Here is a 22,859-nt window from a genome sequence, read left to right as displayed (position 1 = left end):
ATTAACATCTACCTTAAGACCTTCAGTGGGCAGATTACCTGTTATCCTAAGTAGTCTACCCTGCATCGTTCATTAACTTTAAATGCCTTAATAGGAACACCTAATGAATTTGTATGCATGTAGTAAAACGTTAATAACCCTTTCACAGTGTTTAGAAAAAGGCCAGTGATTACCAAGATGAACATATTCTTTTGTTTGTGAGAAAATCAAGAATCAGAAGGTTAAACAATTTGGTCAAAGGTTTGTTAGTTTTAGAACTTATAATTACCTTCCTTCTATCCTACTACACAACTGTTTCTCAAACTGGGATCTGTGGACACATGGTCTTGCAGACATACTCGGGGAATTCTATATTCTATGGAATGTTTTAGTCTTCATCACACTAACTTTGTTTCATTCTAAGTGATCCGTGTCTCAATAAATGGCAGTAAATAGCAATTCAAATTTGCTAGTCGCTTAGTCCAAAAATGGCAGTTCTGTCTTTTACTATCATTATTATTTAATACCACACAAGCTGTTCATTGGAAAATCCTCGGGTCTATATGAGGAACCAGCAAACGTTTTATCTAAAAATAAAGATTCTAAGTGTTGTAGTTTTTGTAAGTAATATAACCATTGTTACAACCGCTCAGCTCTGTTGTTACAATGTGGAAGCAGTGCTAGACCATATGTCAAAGAATGGGTATAGCTCTGTTCCAATAAAATCTTATTTACAAAAATTAGACAAGATTATGATTTCAACCAAGGTCTGTAGTTTGCTAACTCCTTTAATGACTTCTCAAATGTATCCTGGAGGTGAAAATCTCTTTTTAACATACACAAAGTTATCTCCCTCATATTTCAAAAAGCACTATGCTACTATCCCATCTGGTCTCTCTGAACCTAATGCACCAATTTAAGCCTATTAAAACATTTTTATATAACACAGCTTTGAACTGTGTTCTCACCCAAATCTCATGTCAAATTGTAATTCCTAATGTTAGAGGCGGGGCCTGGAGAGAGCTGATTAGATCATGGGGGTGATTCCTTATGAATGCTTTAGCACCATTCTCTTGGTGCTGTTCTTGTGATAGTAAGTTCTCACGATATTTGGTTGTGTTAAGTATGTAGCACCTCACCTTATCTTGCTGCTGCTCCTCCATGTGAGATGCCTTGCCTGCCTCTGCCTTCCGCCATGATTGGAAGTTTCCCGAGGCCTCCCCAGCCATGCTTTCTGTACAGCCTATGGAACCGTGAGCCAGCTGACCTCTTTTCATTATAAATAACCCGGTCTCAGGTATTTCTTTCTTTCCTTCCTATTTTTTTTTAATGGAGTCCTGCTATGTAGCCCAGGCTGGAGTGCAATGGCATGATCTTGGCTCACTACAACCTCTGCCTCCCGGAGGTTCAAGCGATTCTCCTGAATCAGCCTCCTGAGTAACTGGGATAACGAGTGTCTGCTACAACAGACACCTGTTTGTATTTTTTTTTTTTTTAGTAGAGACAGGGTTTTGCCATGTTGGCCTCTTCATGTAAAAACCTCTTCTTAACATACACATGGTTATCCTTCTTATATTTCAACAAGCACTATGCTACTATCCCATCTGGTCTCTCTGAACCCAACACACCAATTTAAGCCCATTGAAAGATTTTTATATGACATGGCTTGGATTTGTGTTCTCACCTGGTCTCAAACTCCTGATCTCAGGTAATCTTACTGCCTCAGCCTCCAAAAGTGCTGGTATTACAGGTGTGAGCCACCACACCCGGCTAGTCTCAGGTTATTTCTTTATAACAGTATGTGAAAGGCATATAACAGTATGTCATTATATTAAGACATAATGACATTTTAATACAATTTTCTAATTAGGTATAATAGAATATTCTTATTCGCAAATCAAAAAGTAGGAAAAGGCATATGCAGTGAAATGTTGGTACCTATATGTCAGCCTTTATCTTGCATGCTGATATCCACTGCTATTATTTTATTTCTTAAGTTTCCCTCTATAAATCTAGAAAAATAGTTCAGCAGATATTAGCTTTTTCAGCAGATGATGGCATACAATATTCAATAATCTGCTCTTTGCCTTTTTATTTATTAATATTGCTTATATACTTTCCATTTTGTTACATAAATAGCAAATTCACTGCTTTATTATGACTGTCTTGTATTTCATTTCATTGACAGACATTTAGCTAACCAGTCTCATACTGATGGCCATTTAGGATGTCTGTCATATTTTGCTACTAATGTTAATACTGTGCTAAATACCATTATATTCATATATACATGGACACAGTACATGGGCAATTATAACTATTAATACAGGCCTCTCTCACACTGCACCCTGGCTTCTTTACCCTTTTTCACCCTTCACCCTGATGTTTTCATTCTAGCATCCACAGATACAGATGTGGATATAGATATACATAGACACAAACACAAATATATAGATTTAAAAACATATATATCCTCCTACATTAGAAGGTAAGCTCTATGAAAGTATGGACGTTGTATAAATTATCCTCTGTAACCAGTGCTTGGTATATAGTAGGCCATTATTAAATATTTTTTAAATATCTTTATTTAAAATTTAAATATTTCACAAACATTTCAATTTAAAACCAAAAAAATTTAAATACCTTTAAAAATAGAAGCTGAAAAATTGTTAGTTTGAGTTTTGGTTTTAAAGATACTATTAATCCACTCAGTATCCATTCAATGAGAGAGAAATGATACCACGCCCTACTATTAGTGAAGAAAACAACATAAACTCTGTGTTCTTGCCAAATGATTTAGATTAGTGATGCATTCACCAGTGTTTGAGTAGAAATACGGTTATGAAAATTTAGCTATCATAAGGCATAAGCTGTAGGCAAATTAAATTATAAAATCAACTTTACCTAGCACAGTTGGTTATTTCAATAATGTTCTTATAAAATATTATTTCTGACATTAAATTAATGTTGGTAATTTGAATAATATTAATTTTATAGTGTTTATAATTAATTTTTAAATTAGTTTTGATTGTATAGCTTTATGAGCAATGGGAGTTTATACATAGGCCTATGTTTTGAATTTCTTAAGCAACTATAAAATGAATAATTTAATTCAAGATAAGAAGTATGCAAGTTTACACATAGGTATGTATATATATATACATATATGCATTTTTTTCATTAAAGGAAGACTATGCATATGTTTGAGAAATAAAGGCAAAAGTATATTTTCCTTTTGTGGATATATTTTTAGAGCATTTTTCCACCAGTGGACTTTAAAACTCCATAAAAATAGTTGCTATTTCTGGTAAATTATGTAGCACCCTATAAACAATATCATTCCCGAAAAAATGGGGAGGGTAATAGCCAAAATGGCCAACTAGATGCAGCCATGAAGAGCTTCTCCCACCAAGGGAGACCAGACTGTCTAGTACCCTGGCATTCTCCAAATAGATCTTTCTAGAGAAGGCATTGATTTCTGGAACTTGAAATTGACCAAATGGACCTAATCAACATCAGCAGAATATTCCACCCAGCAACAAGAGAATACACATTTTTTTTTCTCATCTGCACATGGCACATACTCCAAGACTAACTACAGAATTGGCTATGAAGAAATTCTCAACAAATTTACCAAAGAACCAGAATTATACCAACTACACTCTTGGGCCACAAGGCAATAAAAATAGAAATCACTACCAATAAGATCTCTCAAAATCATGCAATTCCATAAATAATAAACAACCTGCTCAGAATGACTTCTGCATAAAAAAAAAATTGATGCAGAAATCAAAATAATTATTTAAAACAAAAAAGCAAAGATAAAACATGCCAGAATCTCTGGGACACAGATAAAGCAGCATTAAGAGGAAAGTTTATAGCACTACATGATTACATCATGAAGTTAGAAAAATCTCAAGTTAATAACTTCACATCATACCTAGAGGAACTAGGAAATCCAAGAGCAAACCAAGCCTAAAGCTAGTAGAAAAAAAATAAATCACCAAAATCAGTTGACCTGAAAGAAATTGCAGAACCAAAATCCATAGGAAAAATCAACAAAAACAAAAGTTGTTTTTATGAAAGAATAAATAAGATGTATAGACTACTGTCTAGATTAATAAAAAAAAAGAACATCCAAATAAACATAATGAGAAATAGCAAAAATAACATTACCACTGATGCCACAGAAATACAAAAATCCCTGAGAGGGTTTATGAACACTCTATGCACAACTAGAAAACCTGAAAAAAAAAAGATAAATTCCTAGAAACATACAACTACTCAAGACTGGACTGGGAAGAAATAAAAATACTGAGCGAACCAAAAATAAATTCCAAAATTCAATCAGTTATAAAACACCCACCAACAAGAGAAAGCTCTGGACCAGAGGAATTCACAGTCCAAATTCTACTAGATGTAAAAGGAAGAGCTGGTACCAGTTCTACTAAAATTATTTCAAAAAATCAAGAAGGAGGGACTCCTTCCTAACTCAATCTTAGAGGCCAGTATCATTCAGATATCAAAAACTAGGAGAGATAAAAAGAAAAAAAAAATCAGGCTACTCTCCTTGATGAATATAGATGCAAAATTTCCCTACATAATATTAGCAAATCAAATCCAATAACACATCAAAAAGTCAATCTACCACATCAGGTAAACTTTATTCCTAGGATGTAAGGTTAGTTTAACATATATAAATCAATAAATATAATTTATCACCTAAACAGAACTAAAAACAAAAGAAATCAGAGGTGACAAAAACAAGTGGAAAAATATTCCATGCTCATGGATAGAAATCATCAATATTTTTTAAGTGGCCATACTGCCCGAAGCTACTTACAGATTTAATGCTGTTCCCATCGAACTACCAATACTATTTTTCAAAGAATTAGAAATAGACTATTCTAAAATTAGATGGAACAAAAAAAGAACCTGAATAGCCCAAGTAATCCAAAGTAAAAAGAACAAATTCAGAAACATCACACTGCCTAACTTCAAACTACACTATAAGGCTACAGTAAAAGCACTCCCTATTCAATAAGTAGTGCTGGGATAACTGGCTAGCCATATGCAGAAGATTGAAACTGGACCCCTTCCTTTTACCATATGCAGAAATCAACTCAATGGATTAAAGATTTAAATATGAGACATAAAACTACAAAAACTGTAGAAGAATAGCTGGGCCTGGTGACTATAATCTCAGCTAAATGGGAAGCTGAGGCAGGAGACTCGCTTGGACCTGGGAGGCAGAGGTTGCAGTGAGCCAAGATCACGTGCCATTGCACTCCAGCTTGGGCAACAAGAGTGAGACTCTGTCTCAAAAAAAAAAAAAAAAAAAAAAAACCCACAATAAAAAACCCAGAAGAAAACCTAGGAAATAACATATTCTGGACATAAGCAAAGATTTCATAACGAAGACTACAAAAGCAACTGCAACAAAAACAAAGACAGGTAAGTGGAATCTAATTAAACTAAAGAGTTTATGGACAGTAAAATAAACTATCAACAGAGTAAACAGAAAGCCTGCAGAATTGAAAAATATATTTGCAACCTATGCATCTGACAAATACCTAATGCCAGCAACTAAAATAAACTTAAACAAATAAAAAAGCAAAAATCAAACAACCTCATTAAAAAATGAGCAAAGAACATAAACAGATACTTTTCAAAAAAACATATAATATGTGGCTACTAAACATATGACAAAATGCTCAACATCACTAATCACTAGATAAATGCAAATTAAGACCACAATGAATATATCCCCTCAAATCAGTAAAAATGGCTATTACATAGAAAATAACTGATATTGGCAAGTTTGTAGAGAAGAGGAACGTTTATACACTGCTGGTGTGAATGTAAGTTAGTTCAACTGCTGTGGAAAGGAGTTTGTACATTTCCCAAGGAACCTAGAACAGAGCTATTCAACCTACCAATCCTATTACTGGGTATTCACTCAAAAAATATAAATCATTCTACCAAAAAGACACATGCACTCATGTGTTCATCCCAGCACCATTCACAATAGCAAAGACATAGAATCAACCTAGACGCCCATCAACAGTGAACAGGATAAAGAAAATATGGTATATATGAACCATGGAATACAGCACAGCCATAAAAAGAAGGAAATCATATTCTTTCCAAATACATGGATGGAGCTGGAGGCCATTATCCTCAGCAGATTAACACAGAAATAGAAAACCAAATACATCTTCTCCCTTGTAAGTGAGAAGTAAACATTGACACACATGGACACAAAAAGGCGAACAAGAGACACCAGTGCCTACTTGAGGGTAGAGGGTGGGAGTAGGCTGAGGACCTAAAAACTGCCTATCAGGTACTGGGTAATAAAATCATTTGTACACGAAATCCCAGTGACATGCCATCTACCCATATAACAAACCTGCACATGCACTCCCTGAACCTAAAATAAAAGTTGAAAAAGAAGAAAAAACATGCTAGCAACTCTAAATTCTGCCTGTTAAATTTCCATACAAGTCATTAAACTAAATATATAATCAATTCGCTCCCTAGTTTCAGAAAGAAAAAAGGTATGAGGGGTTATTAAAGTTCATAGAAACCACGTTTCAAAACTATTTAATAAGTTATTATATAGTTTGATACATAATTAATAATTGAATTCTACATACAAATTCCTAATAGGAAAAGAATAAATGCCATACTATTAATTCTCATTTCAAAGTTTGTTTTTCTCAAGTGAATAATACTGATAATATGTTGCCACATTGTGTGGGTGTATTCACACATTTAAAGTATAAAATAACTTGCAAAAATAAAATGACATAGAAACTCAGGTTTCATTATTAAGGCAATTAGGTGGAACACAGAAATGGCAAGCCATTTAAATGTATCAGACATTAATGCAAGATATATAGCTTTCACCGTGTGTAATATTTAGACATTTAAGTGATGGAACCCCATAATAGCAAATACTCATTTTTTACTGATCTTTCATTTTTTTCTTGACTTTTACATATTACTTGAAGATTTAGAACTGTGTTAGCTTGAACAAATTCTTCAATCTCTCCCTGGCTTATTTTCTTAATTTAGAAGGAGGGTAATAACTTGCCTTAACTAATAGAATTGTTAGAAGGTTTAAATCAGTTAATAAGTACAAGGTTCTTAGAAAACCGTTTGATGCTGCGGAGAGCAGAGAACTGTCAGAGCAGGGAACAGGGCAGAGCTTGACTTGACTCTTGAGCCTCCCAGAATTGTAAATTGAAATGAAGTTGTGATAACATTTTTCTTCCTTGGTGAAATACTGTCATTCCACATTGTCACCTTCATTCACGGATACAAGTGAAAGTTCCAGAATCACTTGTCCTGACTGTATTCTTTTCTGAGTGGTATTTCCTGAGGAGAATCATGACAGTATATAATTCTGGACAATATTTAATGGTCTCCCCTTTGACCTAGCCAAGAAAGAACAAAGGGAAGGAATAAAAACAAAGGAATTCCACACTTGCCTGAAGACATCTTTTGTACATACATTGAAATCTCTAAATGCTGCTTTCCTGAAGGATATGACTCATATACGCAGGAAGCTCAGAAGCTCCAAGTATATTCAAAGAATGTTTTGCATTAAATTTTTCTCAATGAGTTGATGCCCTGGGACTCTAGGAGTCTGGATTGTAGAATGTATTATTTCAGTAATAAGCTCTAATTAGAATCCTACTTTGTTTAAATCAAATTAAAGCTCCGCTTTTCTTCCCAATCCTAAATACCAATATCTTCTCATTTTCTTTGTTCAGTGAGAAGCTGGATTTTTGTATTTACAAACACTTCTCCCTCATTCAAGAAAAATTTTAACAAATGAAAAATAAATTCAGCCTTTTGTTTTTCATAAGTTGGTGATTTGAGATTTCCATCAACATTGTTCATGTGCAACATCTGTCTTTTGCTATTTTTAGTTGATACAGAGAGGAAAAAAATGTAAATTAACAGTTGTGCAGAAGCATTATTTGCTCTGATAGATTTCCATCTCAGTTATTTAGTAGTCCCTCTTTATCCACTAGGGATATGTCCCAGGAGCCCCAGTGACTGCCTGAAGCCTTGGATAGTACCTAACCCTATATATGCTATGTATTTTCCTATGCATAGACATCTATGTAAAGTTTCATTTATACATTAGGCTCTGTAAGAGATGAACAAAATTAAATATTAGTAAATACAATCATAGCAATAAAAGCTATATGAATGTGGTCTCTGATTCAAAATATGTTAATAAAATGTATTCATCTATTGTCTGAATGCAGTTGGCTGTGCATAACCGTAACCGTGGGAAATGAAACCTCCCTGGACAAGGGACCACTACTGTACTCAGTTGCTCTATTTTAGTGACAGGACGCTGGTAAGGAAGCTGTTCTCTGCTTCCCATTGTGAGAGGTACAAGCTTCTGGATACAGGTAGGAAGGTATCCTACCTGTGAACAAAAGGATTTCACACAACAGTTCAAAGTCCCAAAGTGACTCTGAAGATCTGAATTTTGAAATAATTTGAAGATTGCCAGTAATGTTTACCCAGGACAAAAATAAAGAAATACTAGTATCAGGAAATAGGTACAAAACATTCTTGGCTGAAGTGCTGAGATAAAAAATTTTATTCATCATGGACCCTGGAAACTCAGATTGTGTTCCTCACGGGAAAACTTCTTTTCCATCTGCTGGACTTGGTGCTTCCTGAGCTTCAAGCTGATTAAATCAATGGGGCTCCTGTCACATAAGGGATTCTTGCTTTTGAACCCTAACATGGTAACACGTCTCTTCTCTCCTTTTCTCCTGAGCCTCCTCCTTTTGATCCAGCTCCTCCAAAAACATGCCTGTATGTCATTTTCTCTTCTGAAATTAAGGCTTAAATTATTCTTCAGAAAGAACTTAGCTTGACCCTTCCAACTGTAGCCCCAACACTAAGTCACATAAACTACTTTTTAGATTATCTGAGGATGTGGAAGTATTTCACTAAAAAATTATAAATATCCTTCTGGACAAATATCTCCCATAGGCTTATTAAATAATTTCTGGCAAAATAATCTAAAAATTAAAACCACAGTTGAGCTTCAATGCTGTCATGCCACACACTTTTCTCACCTAGGCCTCATGTGCACAATGATCCTTCTGGCCTACATCCCTCTATTCAAAATCCTAGAGCAGATAATTTGATTGGCTTTAAAAGTTTTTATAAAATGCCAACTTCGTAAAGTGCTTATTTTTAAAAATGAAAATAAATTTTCACTCACATGCACAAATAAAAAAATACTTATTGAAACTGTCAGTCATTCTGAATATTTGGAAACACTTGGATTACTTTATGTTTCAAGTGAGATAAAGACATTTACAAAATCCTTTTCCAAAGTGAATTTTTACAAACAAATTGCCAGTGTCGGTTTTTAGGAATGCTTATGTGAATTCAGTTTAAATTACAGAACCAGAGAGATAAAGGCCAATGAGTCATACAATGAACTACCTCTGAAATTCATAATGTAATTAAGGAATATAAGATGCTGTTACGAAACAGTCCTCTTCCTTTAAAACACAATAATTCACAAAACATAGGTTCAATGTTTGCTCAATAAAATCTCCCATTAGTAGACGGGTAGAATTCATGAGCTTGTTCTGTAATTGTGAGAGTGCGTTTTGTTGTTTCCTGCTTTTCTTCTAAGTATTATTTCCATTAATGAATAAATCACTTCATTTGAATAAATCTTAATGAAAAGTTATATGAAGTATGTATGCATTTTAATGTTTTGATGAACAAGTATAGCAGTGTAGCAAATTATGGTATTCATTGGCTCTACATGGGATATAACAGAATTTTTCACTTGCCTCAGGTGTCTGAAATGTGGGTGTAATAACAGACTCCTATTGCTCCGGGTGACTCACGGGAGGAATGTTTATGGAACTCCAAAGGAAAGAAGCTAGTTGTAAGTAACATACACAACATAACTGTTTCATCTTTAGCCATTAGTCTGCAAGTGTCAATGCCTATTTTTTGATTGTATTCAAATATGCTTATGCATCTATAATGATTTTGTATGACATGTATGCAGACATAATGAATGTGTATGTGTATGTAACTCTGAATCTTTCACCGTGACCATCAAGACAAATTTTCATTATTCCATTATACACCAGTCCTAATCAATAGACCAGGAATCTCTTATTATTTTTCATTATGGAGAACCTATTTGTCCTAAAGATGTCTGTGTCATTTATAGTCAGCTGTTCTTCAACTTTGTAATTTTTTCATTATATCCTCAGGAAATCATGCTTGGTCATCATCAGGTAATTATACTATATTCTAAGTATCTTCTTTCATATTTGCCCTCATCTTCTTAGAAGAACTGAAACCTGGACTCACTGAGGCTACTGCTTCCCTCCTAGTACTCCCAAGTGACAGCTGGGTTCTTCCACACAAACTCCATATTAAAGATCCTGAAGGTGGACTTGGTAACATTCATCCTCCCCATTATGGTTTGCAGAATATTGTTCCTCTCTTGTCACCAAATTACCCCAGTCATAAATTTTGACACCAGATTATACCACTTACTTCCTATCCTTTTCGCTGTCATACGCATATGAATACAAATACGTGTAACTCTCAGTGATCCTGGAGAGACCTCAGTCTCTGCTCCCTTCCCACTATATTTCAACCTCACTGTCACCATCTACCAGCTCATTCTTCATCACGAATAAAAAGCTTTAGCACCTGGATAACTGTCATGACATCTAAAGTTATTGCTTTATTCCCTGTTAGTTTAATATTCATTTAAATTATCAAATAACTTCACTATTTAGCTTTATGGGTAACCCCCCATATAGGTACCGAGGAAGGAGAGCTAAGCAGAACCCTGGCACGATTAAGGCCTGGAGAATATCTAAGTTTATAGTGTTACTACTCAGTTATTTCCATATATATCTCCAGGTCTTAATTGTGCCAGGGTTCTGCTTAGCTCTCTTTCCTCGGTACCTATATGCGGGGTTACCCACAGGCTTCTTGGTCTCCATTTATCCAGTAATCATGTTCTTCATTCTACTTCAGTTGTTCATTCTCACAGAGAACTCTATACTTTGTTATTAACAACATCATCATCATTTGTGATCTCAATTTCAACCACTCCACTCTGCAACAACCACTTTCTATCCTGTCTTTCCAGCTCCGCTTTCAATTACAATCACTTATCAACCACAACAATTTATTCAATTATTTTTATTATTTAAGTGTCATGTTCTTATTGAAGCTTTCTGTGGCCACACAGTACAAAATTGCAACTGCCCACCCGCCTTGAGGTCCATAGCTCTCGTCTCAGTTTATATTTTCAACCATACCATACATAAATGGTGGATATATGATGAAACTGATGATGCTTACAAATCCAAGTTCCTCATTTGAACTGGCTCCTTCAAAGAACTTCCAACTAATTTTGTATCTACAATATTTATAATTTCTTTACAAAATCATCATCAAATTATAGAAGAGTCATAGAACCCACAAAATTTGGATCTTCTCTTGCTTAAAACTTCTCAATGCCAACTATATAGTTATCTCTTTCTTGTTTTATCACATATGTATTGTCTTCAGTAGACTGTCCCTCAGTAGAATGCAAGCTCCCTAAGGTGTATTAGTCCATTCTCATGCTGCTATAAAGAATTGTCTGAGACTGGGTAATTTCTAAAGGAAAGAGATTTAATTAACTCACATTTATGCATGGTGGGGTAGGCTTCAGGAAACTTACAATCATGGCAGAAAAGGAAGGAAACACATCTTTCTCCACAAGGCAGCAGGATAGAGAAGTGCAGAGGAAAGGGTAGGGGAGAGCCCCTTATAAAACCAGCAGATCTCGTGAGAACTCACTCACTATCATGAGAAGAGCATGGGGAAGCCATCCCTACAATCTAATCACCTCCCAGGAGGTCCCTACTTCAATATGTTAGGATTATAAGAAGTACAATTCAAGATGAGGTTTGGGTGGGGAAACAGCCAAACCGTATCACAAGGGAAGGGATTCTTGTCTGTTTTAGTCACTGCTATGTTCTCAGTCTCACAAGGAATAACTTGAATATGGTAAACATTTGCTGAATTATTTCTTGTTTCTCAAACTAATCTCTATTATTAATGTTGTGATTTTTATTATTAAATGAAGAAACAACTGGCCGGGAGCGGTGGTTCACGCCTGTAATCCAAGCACTTTGGGAGGCTGAGGTGGGTGGATCACTAGGTCAGGAGTTTGAGACCAGCCTGGCCAATATGGTGAAACGCCCTTCTCCACTAAAAAAAAATACAAAAATAAGCCGGGAGTGGTGGCGTGCACATGTAGTCCCAGCTACTCAGGAGGCTGAGTCAGAAGAATCACTTGAACCGGGGAGGCAGAGGTAGCAGTGAGCTGAGATCGTGCCACTGCACTCCAGCCTGGACAACAGAGCAAGATTCAATCTCAAACAAACAAACAAACAAACAAACAAAACAAACAAAACAAACAAACAAACAAACAAAAAACACGAAAAAGAAACAACTACAATCCTGCTAAACTAAGAATCAAAAATAGATATAAATGACAAGTTCTAAAATTTACAAAGTAGAAAAATTGTAAGATATAAGATATAGAACGTAAATAGTTTATAAAGTAGATTCAAGACCACGGATATGATAGATACAACTGCTTTAAAGAGAAAAATTTAAAAAAATTCTTTATGCTTCCGCAAACAGATCTTGAGGGGGAAAAATATGCATTATGCTTAAAGAAATGCAAAGTGATCATGTGGCCGTTTACTGTTAGCACAAAGGCAAAGTAGCAATCTCAACTTGGTTGCCTAGCAACGAAGCGGCGGAATCCACGTTAGTGGAGTAAGTTCAAAGCAGTTTCACAGAGAACAAAATCATGCTTCATTCAGTGTCAATTCTAATTTTAAAAAGTAGTAGGATGTTAAAACTTTGTATAATTCCCCATATTTCGTGAAGATAGTGCAGGTGCATTAAGACAGTTTGTACAAAGGTGAGAATATAGATGTCAATTTTTTTTTAACTTTGAATTTCAGTGTGTGACATCAGTAGGAGAATAAATGAAATAATACGCATTTCCTTAAGCTGGAAATGACTGTTACAGTTTTTGAAGGGTGTCAAATTGGCAATAAGAATTTAAGTTTGTGTATTTCTTTTTCCACCCAGCAACTGTATTCCATTCATTTAGAATCAAATGCTTCCTCGGTTGAAGGCAAAGGTCATAAACCTTTGCTCTAGCTTCAAAGGACCCACAGCAGTGAGGATGAAGGCTCCTGCCTAGAAGATGCATTATTCATAAAGAGATAAATCCTCCAGTCATTAAAAAGAGATGCTGGGCAGAAAGAAAACTTAACAAATATGCATTATATCACGTTTCTTCTAAAATGTCTATTTTCAAAAAATCATTTCTCTAGTTCTTTTTACATTTCTGGAATGGAAATCATGACAGAATGTTTCAAATAATTTCCTCATTTGGGAAAACCTTAGAATAGCGTCAGAACTTCTCTTAGCTATTGAAATACGGGAACATTTTGGACATGCGTAGATTCCAGGAAGAAGGGAATTCAGGATAACAGAATAAAAGGAGTGAAATCTAAGATACGAAGTGATGTTAACACTGAATGCATTATTTTGACTGAGGTAAGTGGATATGAAAGGGAATGCTAAAAAAAATACGTCTGGAAATGAGGATTGCCTTGAGAAAAAGTAAAGATTATAATGATAGTCTACAGAATTTGGTTGTGATACTACATGCTGACAGAAAATAATGAGAATATTCAAACAGGTGAATTAAATGGTAATAGTCATGCTTCAAAAATTAAATCTGTCAGATGAATAAATGCTAAAATGGAAATGAGAGAATGAAGGCAGAGAAATCAGTAAGGGAACTACAAGAAGATTACATTCCAACAATGAAGTCTAGGATGAGAAAGATGGAAATGGGAATAAAAAGAAATTATCCCCACAGTGCTTGCGGGAACCTGTTTCCTCATGTTTTCTCGCCCTGGAATAAAATCTTTAAGTGTCTGGTTCCTTCCCAGCATCCACGTTTTATCTCAAACGGTGCCTTGGAAAGGCTTTTCCTTACAACTGCCATCACAACTTTCATTTTATAGTCCGCTTGGATTGAATCTGCAGTAACTACCATTTTCTGAAATGACCTTGCTTATTTAGTTGTTGTTTATTTATCAGTCTTCTCTCCTGAAACCACTCACTAAGATATAAGTGCCACAAAACCAGGGTCCTTTTCTCTTCTATTCACTGTACATCCACAATGTGCTGAAGAGTCCTTGGGATATTCTAGGCACTCAGCAAATTATGTTGAAGAATAAATAAAATAATGAATATGAAGTGTCAATAAGTGATTGTTGAATAAATGGAGAAATAGCTGGGATGAATGAAGTCTTTTGAGCTCATGAAGCTTAGACCATAACACATTGTTTAAGATATATCCAACCAAAAGGAGTTGTCAACAGAAGTTTTAAAAGAGGAATTTTTGAATGTTTGTTTTATTAATGTTGTTGTTTTACCTGAAATTAGGGTTGCACAATTTTTTTAAATATATATTTTATTGCATTTTAGGTTTTGGGGTACATGTGAAGAACATGCAAGATTGTTGCATAGGTACATACATGGCAATGTGGTTTGCTGCCTTCCTCCCCATCACCTATATCTGGCATTTCTCCCCATGTTATCCCTCCCCAACTCCTATCCCCTACTGTCCCTCCCCTAGTTCCCCCCAACAGACCCCCGTGTGTGATGCTCCCCTCCCTGTGTCCATGTGTTCTCATTGTTCAACACCTGGCTATGAGTGAGAACATGCGGTATTCGATTTTCTGTTCTTGTGTCAGTTTGCTGAAAATGATGGTTTCCAGGTTCATCCATGTCCCTACAAAGGACACGAACTCATTGTTTTTTAAATTTTGAACTATACAGCATAATTGGGTCTATATTTGGTTTGTAAAATCACCAGTTTTATAACCCGTATAAATGGCTTAACATACTTTAACACCCAGTTTTCTAATCTATAAAATAGGAATAATAATGTTTTAAGTATTAAACATATATCGCTTAATATTAAATGAGGTAATTCATGTAAAGTGTTGATTGCGGTGATTGGAGCATCATTACTTCTCATTATAAATTAGTTATTATTATGAAAACCATTGTTAGCCACTGTGCAATGGTTAAAAGAACAGATTTGGGAATGAAACTGCCTGCATTAGTGTTAGCTTTTACCATGACTGATTTATCTTGGCTTGTTCTTTTCATTTGTGTTAGAATTCCTTCTTCATAGGCAGTATAGCATAGGAGTTATATGTACAGATTCTGGAGCCAGACTGCTGGTTTTGAACTCTGGTTCTCACATTTGCCAAGCATGTTACCTGCTCAAACCTCTGTGGCTCCCTTTACAAAGGTGCAAAATACATATGTCAGTACTACACACAGTGTGGTTATGAATACTGAAGGCGTTTAGTGGCCTGAAGTCCTGAGTACTGTGGCTAGCACATGCTAAGTTCTATATAAATTGTTAAAGAAAATGAAACCTAAGACTGTTGTTATAAGAGATAAACAAATTAATCATTAAAATCACACAACTTCGTAGCAGTTTGTAAATCCTCAATAAATATTGTTATTAGTAAAATGTCTGTATTACTTAAATCATTGTAGCTTGTAAAGATAATCTAGCTATATCAGTCCATGTAAGAAAATTCAGCACCTCCAACAAGAATTATGATCTCGGCTGGGCGCGGTGGCTCAAGCCTGTAATCCCAGCACTTTGGGAGGCCGAGGCGGGTGGATCACGAGGTCAAGAGATCGAGACCATCCTGGTCAACATGGTGAAACCCCGTCTCCACTAATACAAAAAATTAGCTGGGCATGGTGGCGTGTGCCTGTAATCCCAGCTACTCAGGAGGCTGAGGCAGGAGAATTGCCTGAACCCAGGAGGCGGAGGTTGCGGTGAGCCGAGATCACGCCATTGCACTCCAGCCTGGGTAACAAGAGCAAAACTCCGTCTCAAAAAAAAAACAAAAACAAAAAAAGAATTATGATCTCAACCTCTGTACAGATGCATTTCCAAGACACCCACAAGATTATTCCAAAATGTGTATGAGTAACAATGAACAGAGCACCTACCATGTTTTATTTAGTATTTTAGAGTTCAACTTTTACCACAGAGCTTGATCTTAAGACTAACCTGGTTCACTGAATTTATGTAAGTATGCTTATTTTATAAATGTAGTGCATCGAGGCAAATTTCAAATTATTTAAAAATCGATAGATAGGCATCAAAACCTAACAATTAAACCACAATGAGATACCGCCACCCTCCCACCAAAATGGCTAAAAAATAAATTTAAATAAACCCTTACATTCTATTCGAGTAATAATTCAAGTAATAATCCTACTTGCGATATTAAAGAGTTTCTCCTTATTTTTATCAATACCTGATGCAAAAAAATTGTGAAATTTTCACTAATTGAATGAGTGTGGAGCAGTGTCTTCCTGCTTTAGTTTGCATTCTTCTTCTTAATATCATTATCTCTTTAGATGAATAGAAACTTGGGATATTCATTTCTACATATTTCATTTTATATTCATTTTCTATTTTTCTATTAATTATTTTGTTTGTGACATATAGGTTGTTTCTATACTTTTAATATTATTCTACTGTTAGTTATATGTGTTGCAAATATTCACTCACTACTTGAATAGGTCAATTCAATTTAACTGGAAACTTTTATCAAACAGAATACTTGTAATTAAAAGGTTACATTGGTCAGTCTTTACATTTATTGTGTCTTATTTGAGAAAAAACTTATTTTTATCATCAAATATTCTGCTACGGGGGATCGATCCAAGATGGCCACTTAAGAGGAAGTCGGGATTGCAGCTCCGAGAGAAGGCGCAGAGGGTGAGTGGACGCCGCATTTCCAGACGGACTTTTACTGCCCACAGACCAGGAGATTCACAGGAGGAAAAGCCCCACGGGTCTCCAGCGCCGCTGGTTTGAGCGGAGTGGCCGCTCAGCCTACGCCCTGGAGCGGGGGGCAGTGGCTTCTTGCGCAGAGCGAGAGAGACAGAGTTCCCTCTGAGCCAGAAAGGGGAGCTGAAGCAGGGAGCCAAGCCAGGAGACCCCCGGGCAAGGGAGCGCCAGGAATCTCAGAGCCGCTGCTTCAGCTGACGCAGCGGCACACAGGGCAGCGGATTTTAATTGCGCGGAGAAGCTCCCCGCATTCCCAGCGCCGCTGGTTGGACCGGAGCAGCCGCTTGGCCTGCACGGGGGGCGGGGAGCAGCGGCTCCTTGAACAAAGTGAACGAGACTGTGTCCCCTCTGGGCCAGCAAGGGGAACTGTGGCAAGGAGGCAAGCCAAGAGATTACAGGACAAAGAGGGCCCCTCTGGAAACACGGCTGAACCCGGGACGGTCCAGCTCTGTGGGGGAGGGGCGTCCTCCATTGGGAAACACCCTGCAGTTCCCGGGGCAATTTTCCGTAACCAAGACAACCCGCCACTACAGAGACTCCGTCACTACAGGGGCGGGCCAGCATAGCGGAAGCAGTTCTAACTACACTCACAGGACTGCAGGGAAGCTCACACGGAAGCTGGGCGGAGCCCACAGCAGCTCAGCGAAGCCTCTGCAGGCTGAGTGTGACTAGACTGCCACCTTGTGGGCAGGGAAAACGGTAGCAACACAGCTGAAAAACATAAAGTGCTAAACCCCTGGGCCAGAACACCTGGGGAGAAGCAAAGGGGGTTTATGAGTTCAGCTGCTGCAGACTTAAAATTACCAAAATCAGAAAGACAGCAACTACAAAGTCAATAGGCGGATAAATCCACAAAGATGGGAAGAAACCAGCGCAAAAAGGATGAAAACACCCAAAACCAGAACACCTCTCCCCCTACAAGGCAGCATAACTCCTCACCAGCACGGGAACAAGACTGGACGGAGAATGAGTGTGATGAAATGACAGAATCAGCTTTCAGAAAATGGATAATAAGAAACTTCTGTGAGCTAAAAGAACATGTTCTAACCCAATGCAAAGAAACTAAGAACCTTGAAAAAAGACTTGATGAAATGCTAACGAGAATGGACAACTTAGAGAGGAATATGAATGAATTGATGGAGCTGAAAAACACAACACGAGAACTTCGCGAAGCATGTACAAGTTTCAACAGCAGAATTGACCAAGCAGAAGAAAGGATATCAGAAGTTGAAGATCAACTCAATGAAATAAAACGAGAAGAGAAGATTAGAGAAAACAAGGTAAAAAGGAATGAACAGAGTCAACAAGAAATATGGGACTATGTGAAAAGACCTAATCTACGTTTGATAGGTGTACCTGAATGTGACGAAGAGAATGCATCCAAGCTGGAAAATACTCTTCAGGATATTATCCAGGAAAACTTCCCCAACCTAGCAAGGCAGGCCAATATTCAAGTCCAGGAAATACAGAGAACACCACAAAGATATTCCTCTAGAAGAGCAACCCCAAGGCACATAATCATCAGATTCGCCAGGGTTGAAATGAAGGAGAAAATACTAAGGGCAGCCAGAGAGAAAGGTCGGGTTACCCACAAAGGGAAACCCATCAGACTCACAGCAGATCTCTCAGCAGAAACCCTACAGGCCAGAAGAGAGTGGGGGCCGATATTCAACATCCTTAAAGAAAAGAACTTTCAACCCAGAATTTCATATCCAGCCAAACTAAGCTTCATAAGTGAAGGAAAAATAAAATCCTTTGTGAACAAGCAAGTACTCACAGATTTCATCACCACCAGACCAGCTTTACAAGAGCTCCTGAAGGAGACACTACACATAGAAAAAAACAACCAGCACCAGCCACTCCAAAAACGCACGAAATGGTAAAGAGCAGCAACACAATGAAGAATCTCCATCAACCAATGGGCAAAACAGCCAGCTAGCATCAAAATGACAGGACCAAACTCACACATAACAATATTAACCCTAAATGTAAATGGACTAAATGCCCCAATCAAAAGACACAGACTGGCAAATTGGATAAAAAGCCAAAACCCATCAGTGTGCTGTATCCAGGAAACCCACCTCACATGCAAGGATACACAAAGGCTCAAAATAAAGGGATGGAGGAAGATTTACCAAGCAAATGGAGAGCAAAAAAAAGCAGGAGTTGCAATTCTCATCTCTGATAAAATAGACTTTAAAGCAACAAAGATCAAAAGAGACAAAGAAGGACATTACATAATGGTAAAAGGATCAATACAACAAGAAGAGCTAACGATCCTAAATATATATACACCTAATACAGGAGCACCCAGATACATAAGGCAAGTTCTTAAAGACTTACAAAGAGACATAGACTCCCACACATTAATAGTGGGAGACTTCAACACACCATTGTCAATATTAGACAGATCAACGAGACAGAAAATTAATAAGGATATCCAGGACTTGAACTCAGACCTGGAACAAGCAAACCTAATAGATATTTACAGAACTCTCCAGCCCAAATCCAGAGAATATACATTCTTCTCAGCACCACATCACACCTACTCTAAAATTGACCACATAATTGGAAGTAAATCACTCCTCAGCAAATGCAAAAGAACAGAAACCATAACAAACAGTCTCTCAGACCACAGTGCAATCAAGTTAGAACTCAGAATTCAGAAGCCAACCCAGAATCGCACATCCTCATGGAAATTGAACAACTTTCTCCTGAATGTTGACTGGATAAAAAATGAAATGAAGGCAGAAATAAAGATGTTCTTCGAAACCAACGAGAATGAAGACACCACATACCAGAATCTCTGGGACACATTTAAAGCAGTCTCTAGAGGAAAATATATAGCAATAAGTGCCCACATGAGAAGAAAGGAGAGAACTAAAATTGACACCCTATCATCAAAATTGAAAGAGCTAGAGGAGCAAGATCAAAAAAACTCAAAACCTAGCAGAAGACAAGAAATAACTAAGATCAAAGCAGAATTGAAGGAGATAGAGACACGAAAAACCCTACAAAAAATCAATAAATCCAGGAGCTGGTTTTTTGAAAAGATCAACAAAATAGACAGACCACTAGCCAAACTAATAAAAAAGAAAAGAGAGAATAACCAAATAGATGCAATAAAAAATGATAAAGGGGATATCACCACAGATGCCACAGAAATTCAAACCATCATCAGAGATTATTACAAACAACTCTATGCACATAAATTAGAAAACCTGGAAGAAATGGATAAATTCCTGGACAGTAGTCTCCTCCCATGCCTAAACCAGGAAGAAGTCGAAACCCTGAATAGACCAATAACAAGGTCTGAAGTCGAGGCAGCAATTAAGAGCCTACCACCCAAAAAAAGCCCAGGCCCAGATGGTCTCACAGCCGAATTCTACCAGACATACAAAGAGGAACTGGTACCATTCCTACTGAAACTATTCCAAATAATCCAAAAAGAGGGAATCCTTCCCAAATCATTTTATGAGACCAACATCATCATAATACCAAAACCCGGCAGAGACTCAACAAGAAAAGAAAACTACAGGCCAATATCCATGATGAACATAGATGCAAAAATCTTAAATAAAATACTGGCAAGCCGATTACAACAGCACATCAAAAAGCTTATCCACCATGATCAAGTAGGATTCATCCCGGGGATGCAAGGCTGGTTCAATATACGCAAGTCTATAAATGTAATTCACCACATAAACAGAACCAAAGACAAAAACCACATGATTATCTCAATTGATGCAGAGAAGGCCTTCGACAAAATTCAACAGCCCTTTATGCTAAAAACCCTCAATAAACTAGGTATCGATGGAACGTATCTCAAAATAATAAAAGCTATTTATGACAAACCAACAGCCAATATCATACTGAATGGGCAAAAACTGGAAGCATTCCCTTTGAAATCTGGCACTAGACAAGGATGCCCTCTCTCACCACTCCTATTCAATATAGTACTGGAAGTTCTAGCCAGAGCAATCAGGCAAGAAAAAGAAATAAAGGGTATTCAATTAGGAAAGGAGGAAGTCAAATTGTCTCTATTTGCAGACGACATGATTGTATATCTAGAAGACCCTATCACCTCAGCCCAAAATCTCCTGAAACTGATAAGCAACTTCAGCAAAGTCTCAGGATACAAAATCAATGTGCAAAAATCACAAGCATTCCTATACACCAATAACAGACTTAAAGAGAGCCAAATCAAGAACGAACTGCCATTCACAATTGCTACAAAGAGAATAAAATACCTAGGAATACAACTAACAAGGAACGTAAAGGACCTCTTCAAGGAGAACTACAAATCACTGCTCAACGAAATAAGAGAGGACACAAACAGATGGAGAAACATTCCATGTTCATGGTTAGGAAGAATTAATATCGTGAAAATGGCCATACTGCCCAAAGTAAGTTACAGATTCAACGCTATCCCCATCAAGCTACCAATGACCTTCCTCACAGAACTGGAAAAAACCACCTTAAACTTCATATGGAACCAAAAGAGAGCCCGCATAGCCAGGTCAATTCTAAGCAAAAAGAACAAAGCAGGAGGCATCACACTACCGGACTTCAAACTATACTACAAGGCTACAGTAATCAAAACAGCATGGTACTGGTACCAAAACAGAGATATAGACCAATGGAACAGAACAGAGACGTCAGAGGCGACACAACATATCTACAACCACCTGATCTTTGACAAACCTGAAAAAAACAATCAATGGGGAAAGGATTCCATGTTCAATAAGTGGTGTTGGGAAAACTGGCTAGCCATATGCAGAAAGCAGAAACTGGACCCCTTCCTGACACCTTACACTAAAATTGACTCCAGATGGATTAAAGACTTAAACATAAGACGTAACACCATAAAAACACTAGAAGGAAACCTAGGCAAAACCATTCAGGACATAGGCGTAGGCAAGGACTTTATGACCAAAACACCAAAAGCATTGGCAACAAAAGCCAAAATAGACAAATGGGACCTAATCAAACTCCACAGCTTTTGCACGGCAAAAGAAACAGTCAATAGAGTGAATCGGCAACCAACAGAATGGGAAAAAATTTTTGCAGCCTACCCATCTGACAAAGGGCTGATATCCAGAATTTACAATGAACTAAAAAAGATTTACAAGAAAAAAACAAACAAGCCCATTCAAAAATGGGCGAAGGATATGAACAGATACTTTACAAAAGAAGACATACATGAGGCCAACAAACATATGAAAAAATGCTCATCATCACTGGTCATTAGAGAAATGCAAATCAAAACTACATTGAGATACCATCTCACGCCAGTTAGAATGGCGATCATTAAAAAATCTGGAGACAACAGATGCTGGAGAGGATGTGGAGAAATAGGAACACTTTTACACTGTTGGTGGGAGTGTAAATTAGTTCAACCACTGTGGAAAACAGTGTGGCGATTCCTCAAGGACCTAGAAATAGAAATTCCATTTGACCCAGCAATCCCATTACTGGGCATATATCCAAAGGATTATAAATCGTTCTACTATAAGGACACATGCACACGAATGTTCATTGCAGCACAGTTTACAATAGCAAAGACCTGGAACCAGCCCAAATGCCCATCGATGATAGACTGGACAGGAAAAATGTGGCACATATACACCATGGAATATTATGCAGCCATTAAAAAGGAGGAGTTCACATCCTTCGTAGGGACATGGATGAACCTGGAAAACATCATTCTCAGCAAACTGACACAAGAACACAAAATCAAACACCGCATGTTCTCACTCATAGGCGGGTGTTGAACAAGGAGAACACATGGACACAGGGAGGGGAGCACTATACACGGGGGTCTGTTGGGGGGGAGGGGGGATAGTGGGGGGGGGTGGGGAGTTGGGGA

The sequence above is a fragment of the Aotus nancymaae genome, unplaced genomic scaffold, assembly GCF_030222135.1.
Source record: "Aotus nancymaae isolate 86718 unplaced genomic scaffold, 86718_ANA_hifiasm-v0.15.2.pri h1tg000108l, whole genome shotgun sequence".
In the NCBI taxonomy this organism is placed as follows: Eukaryota; Metazoa; Chordata; class Mammalia; order Primates; family Aotidae; genus Aotus; species Aotus nancymaae.
Note: the sequence above shows the minus strand (reverse complement) of the source record.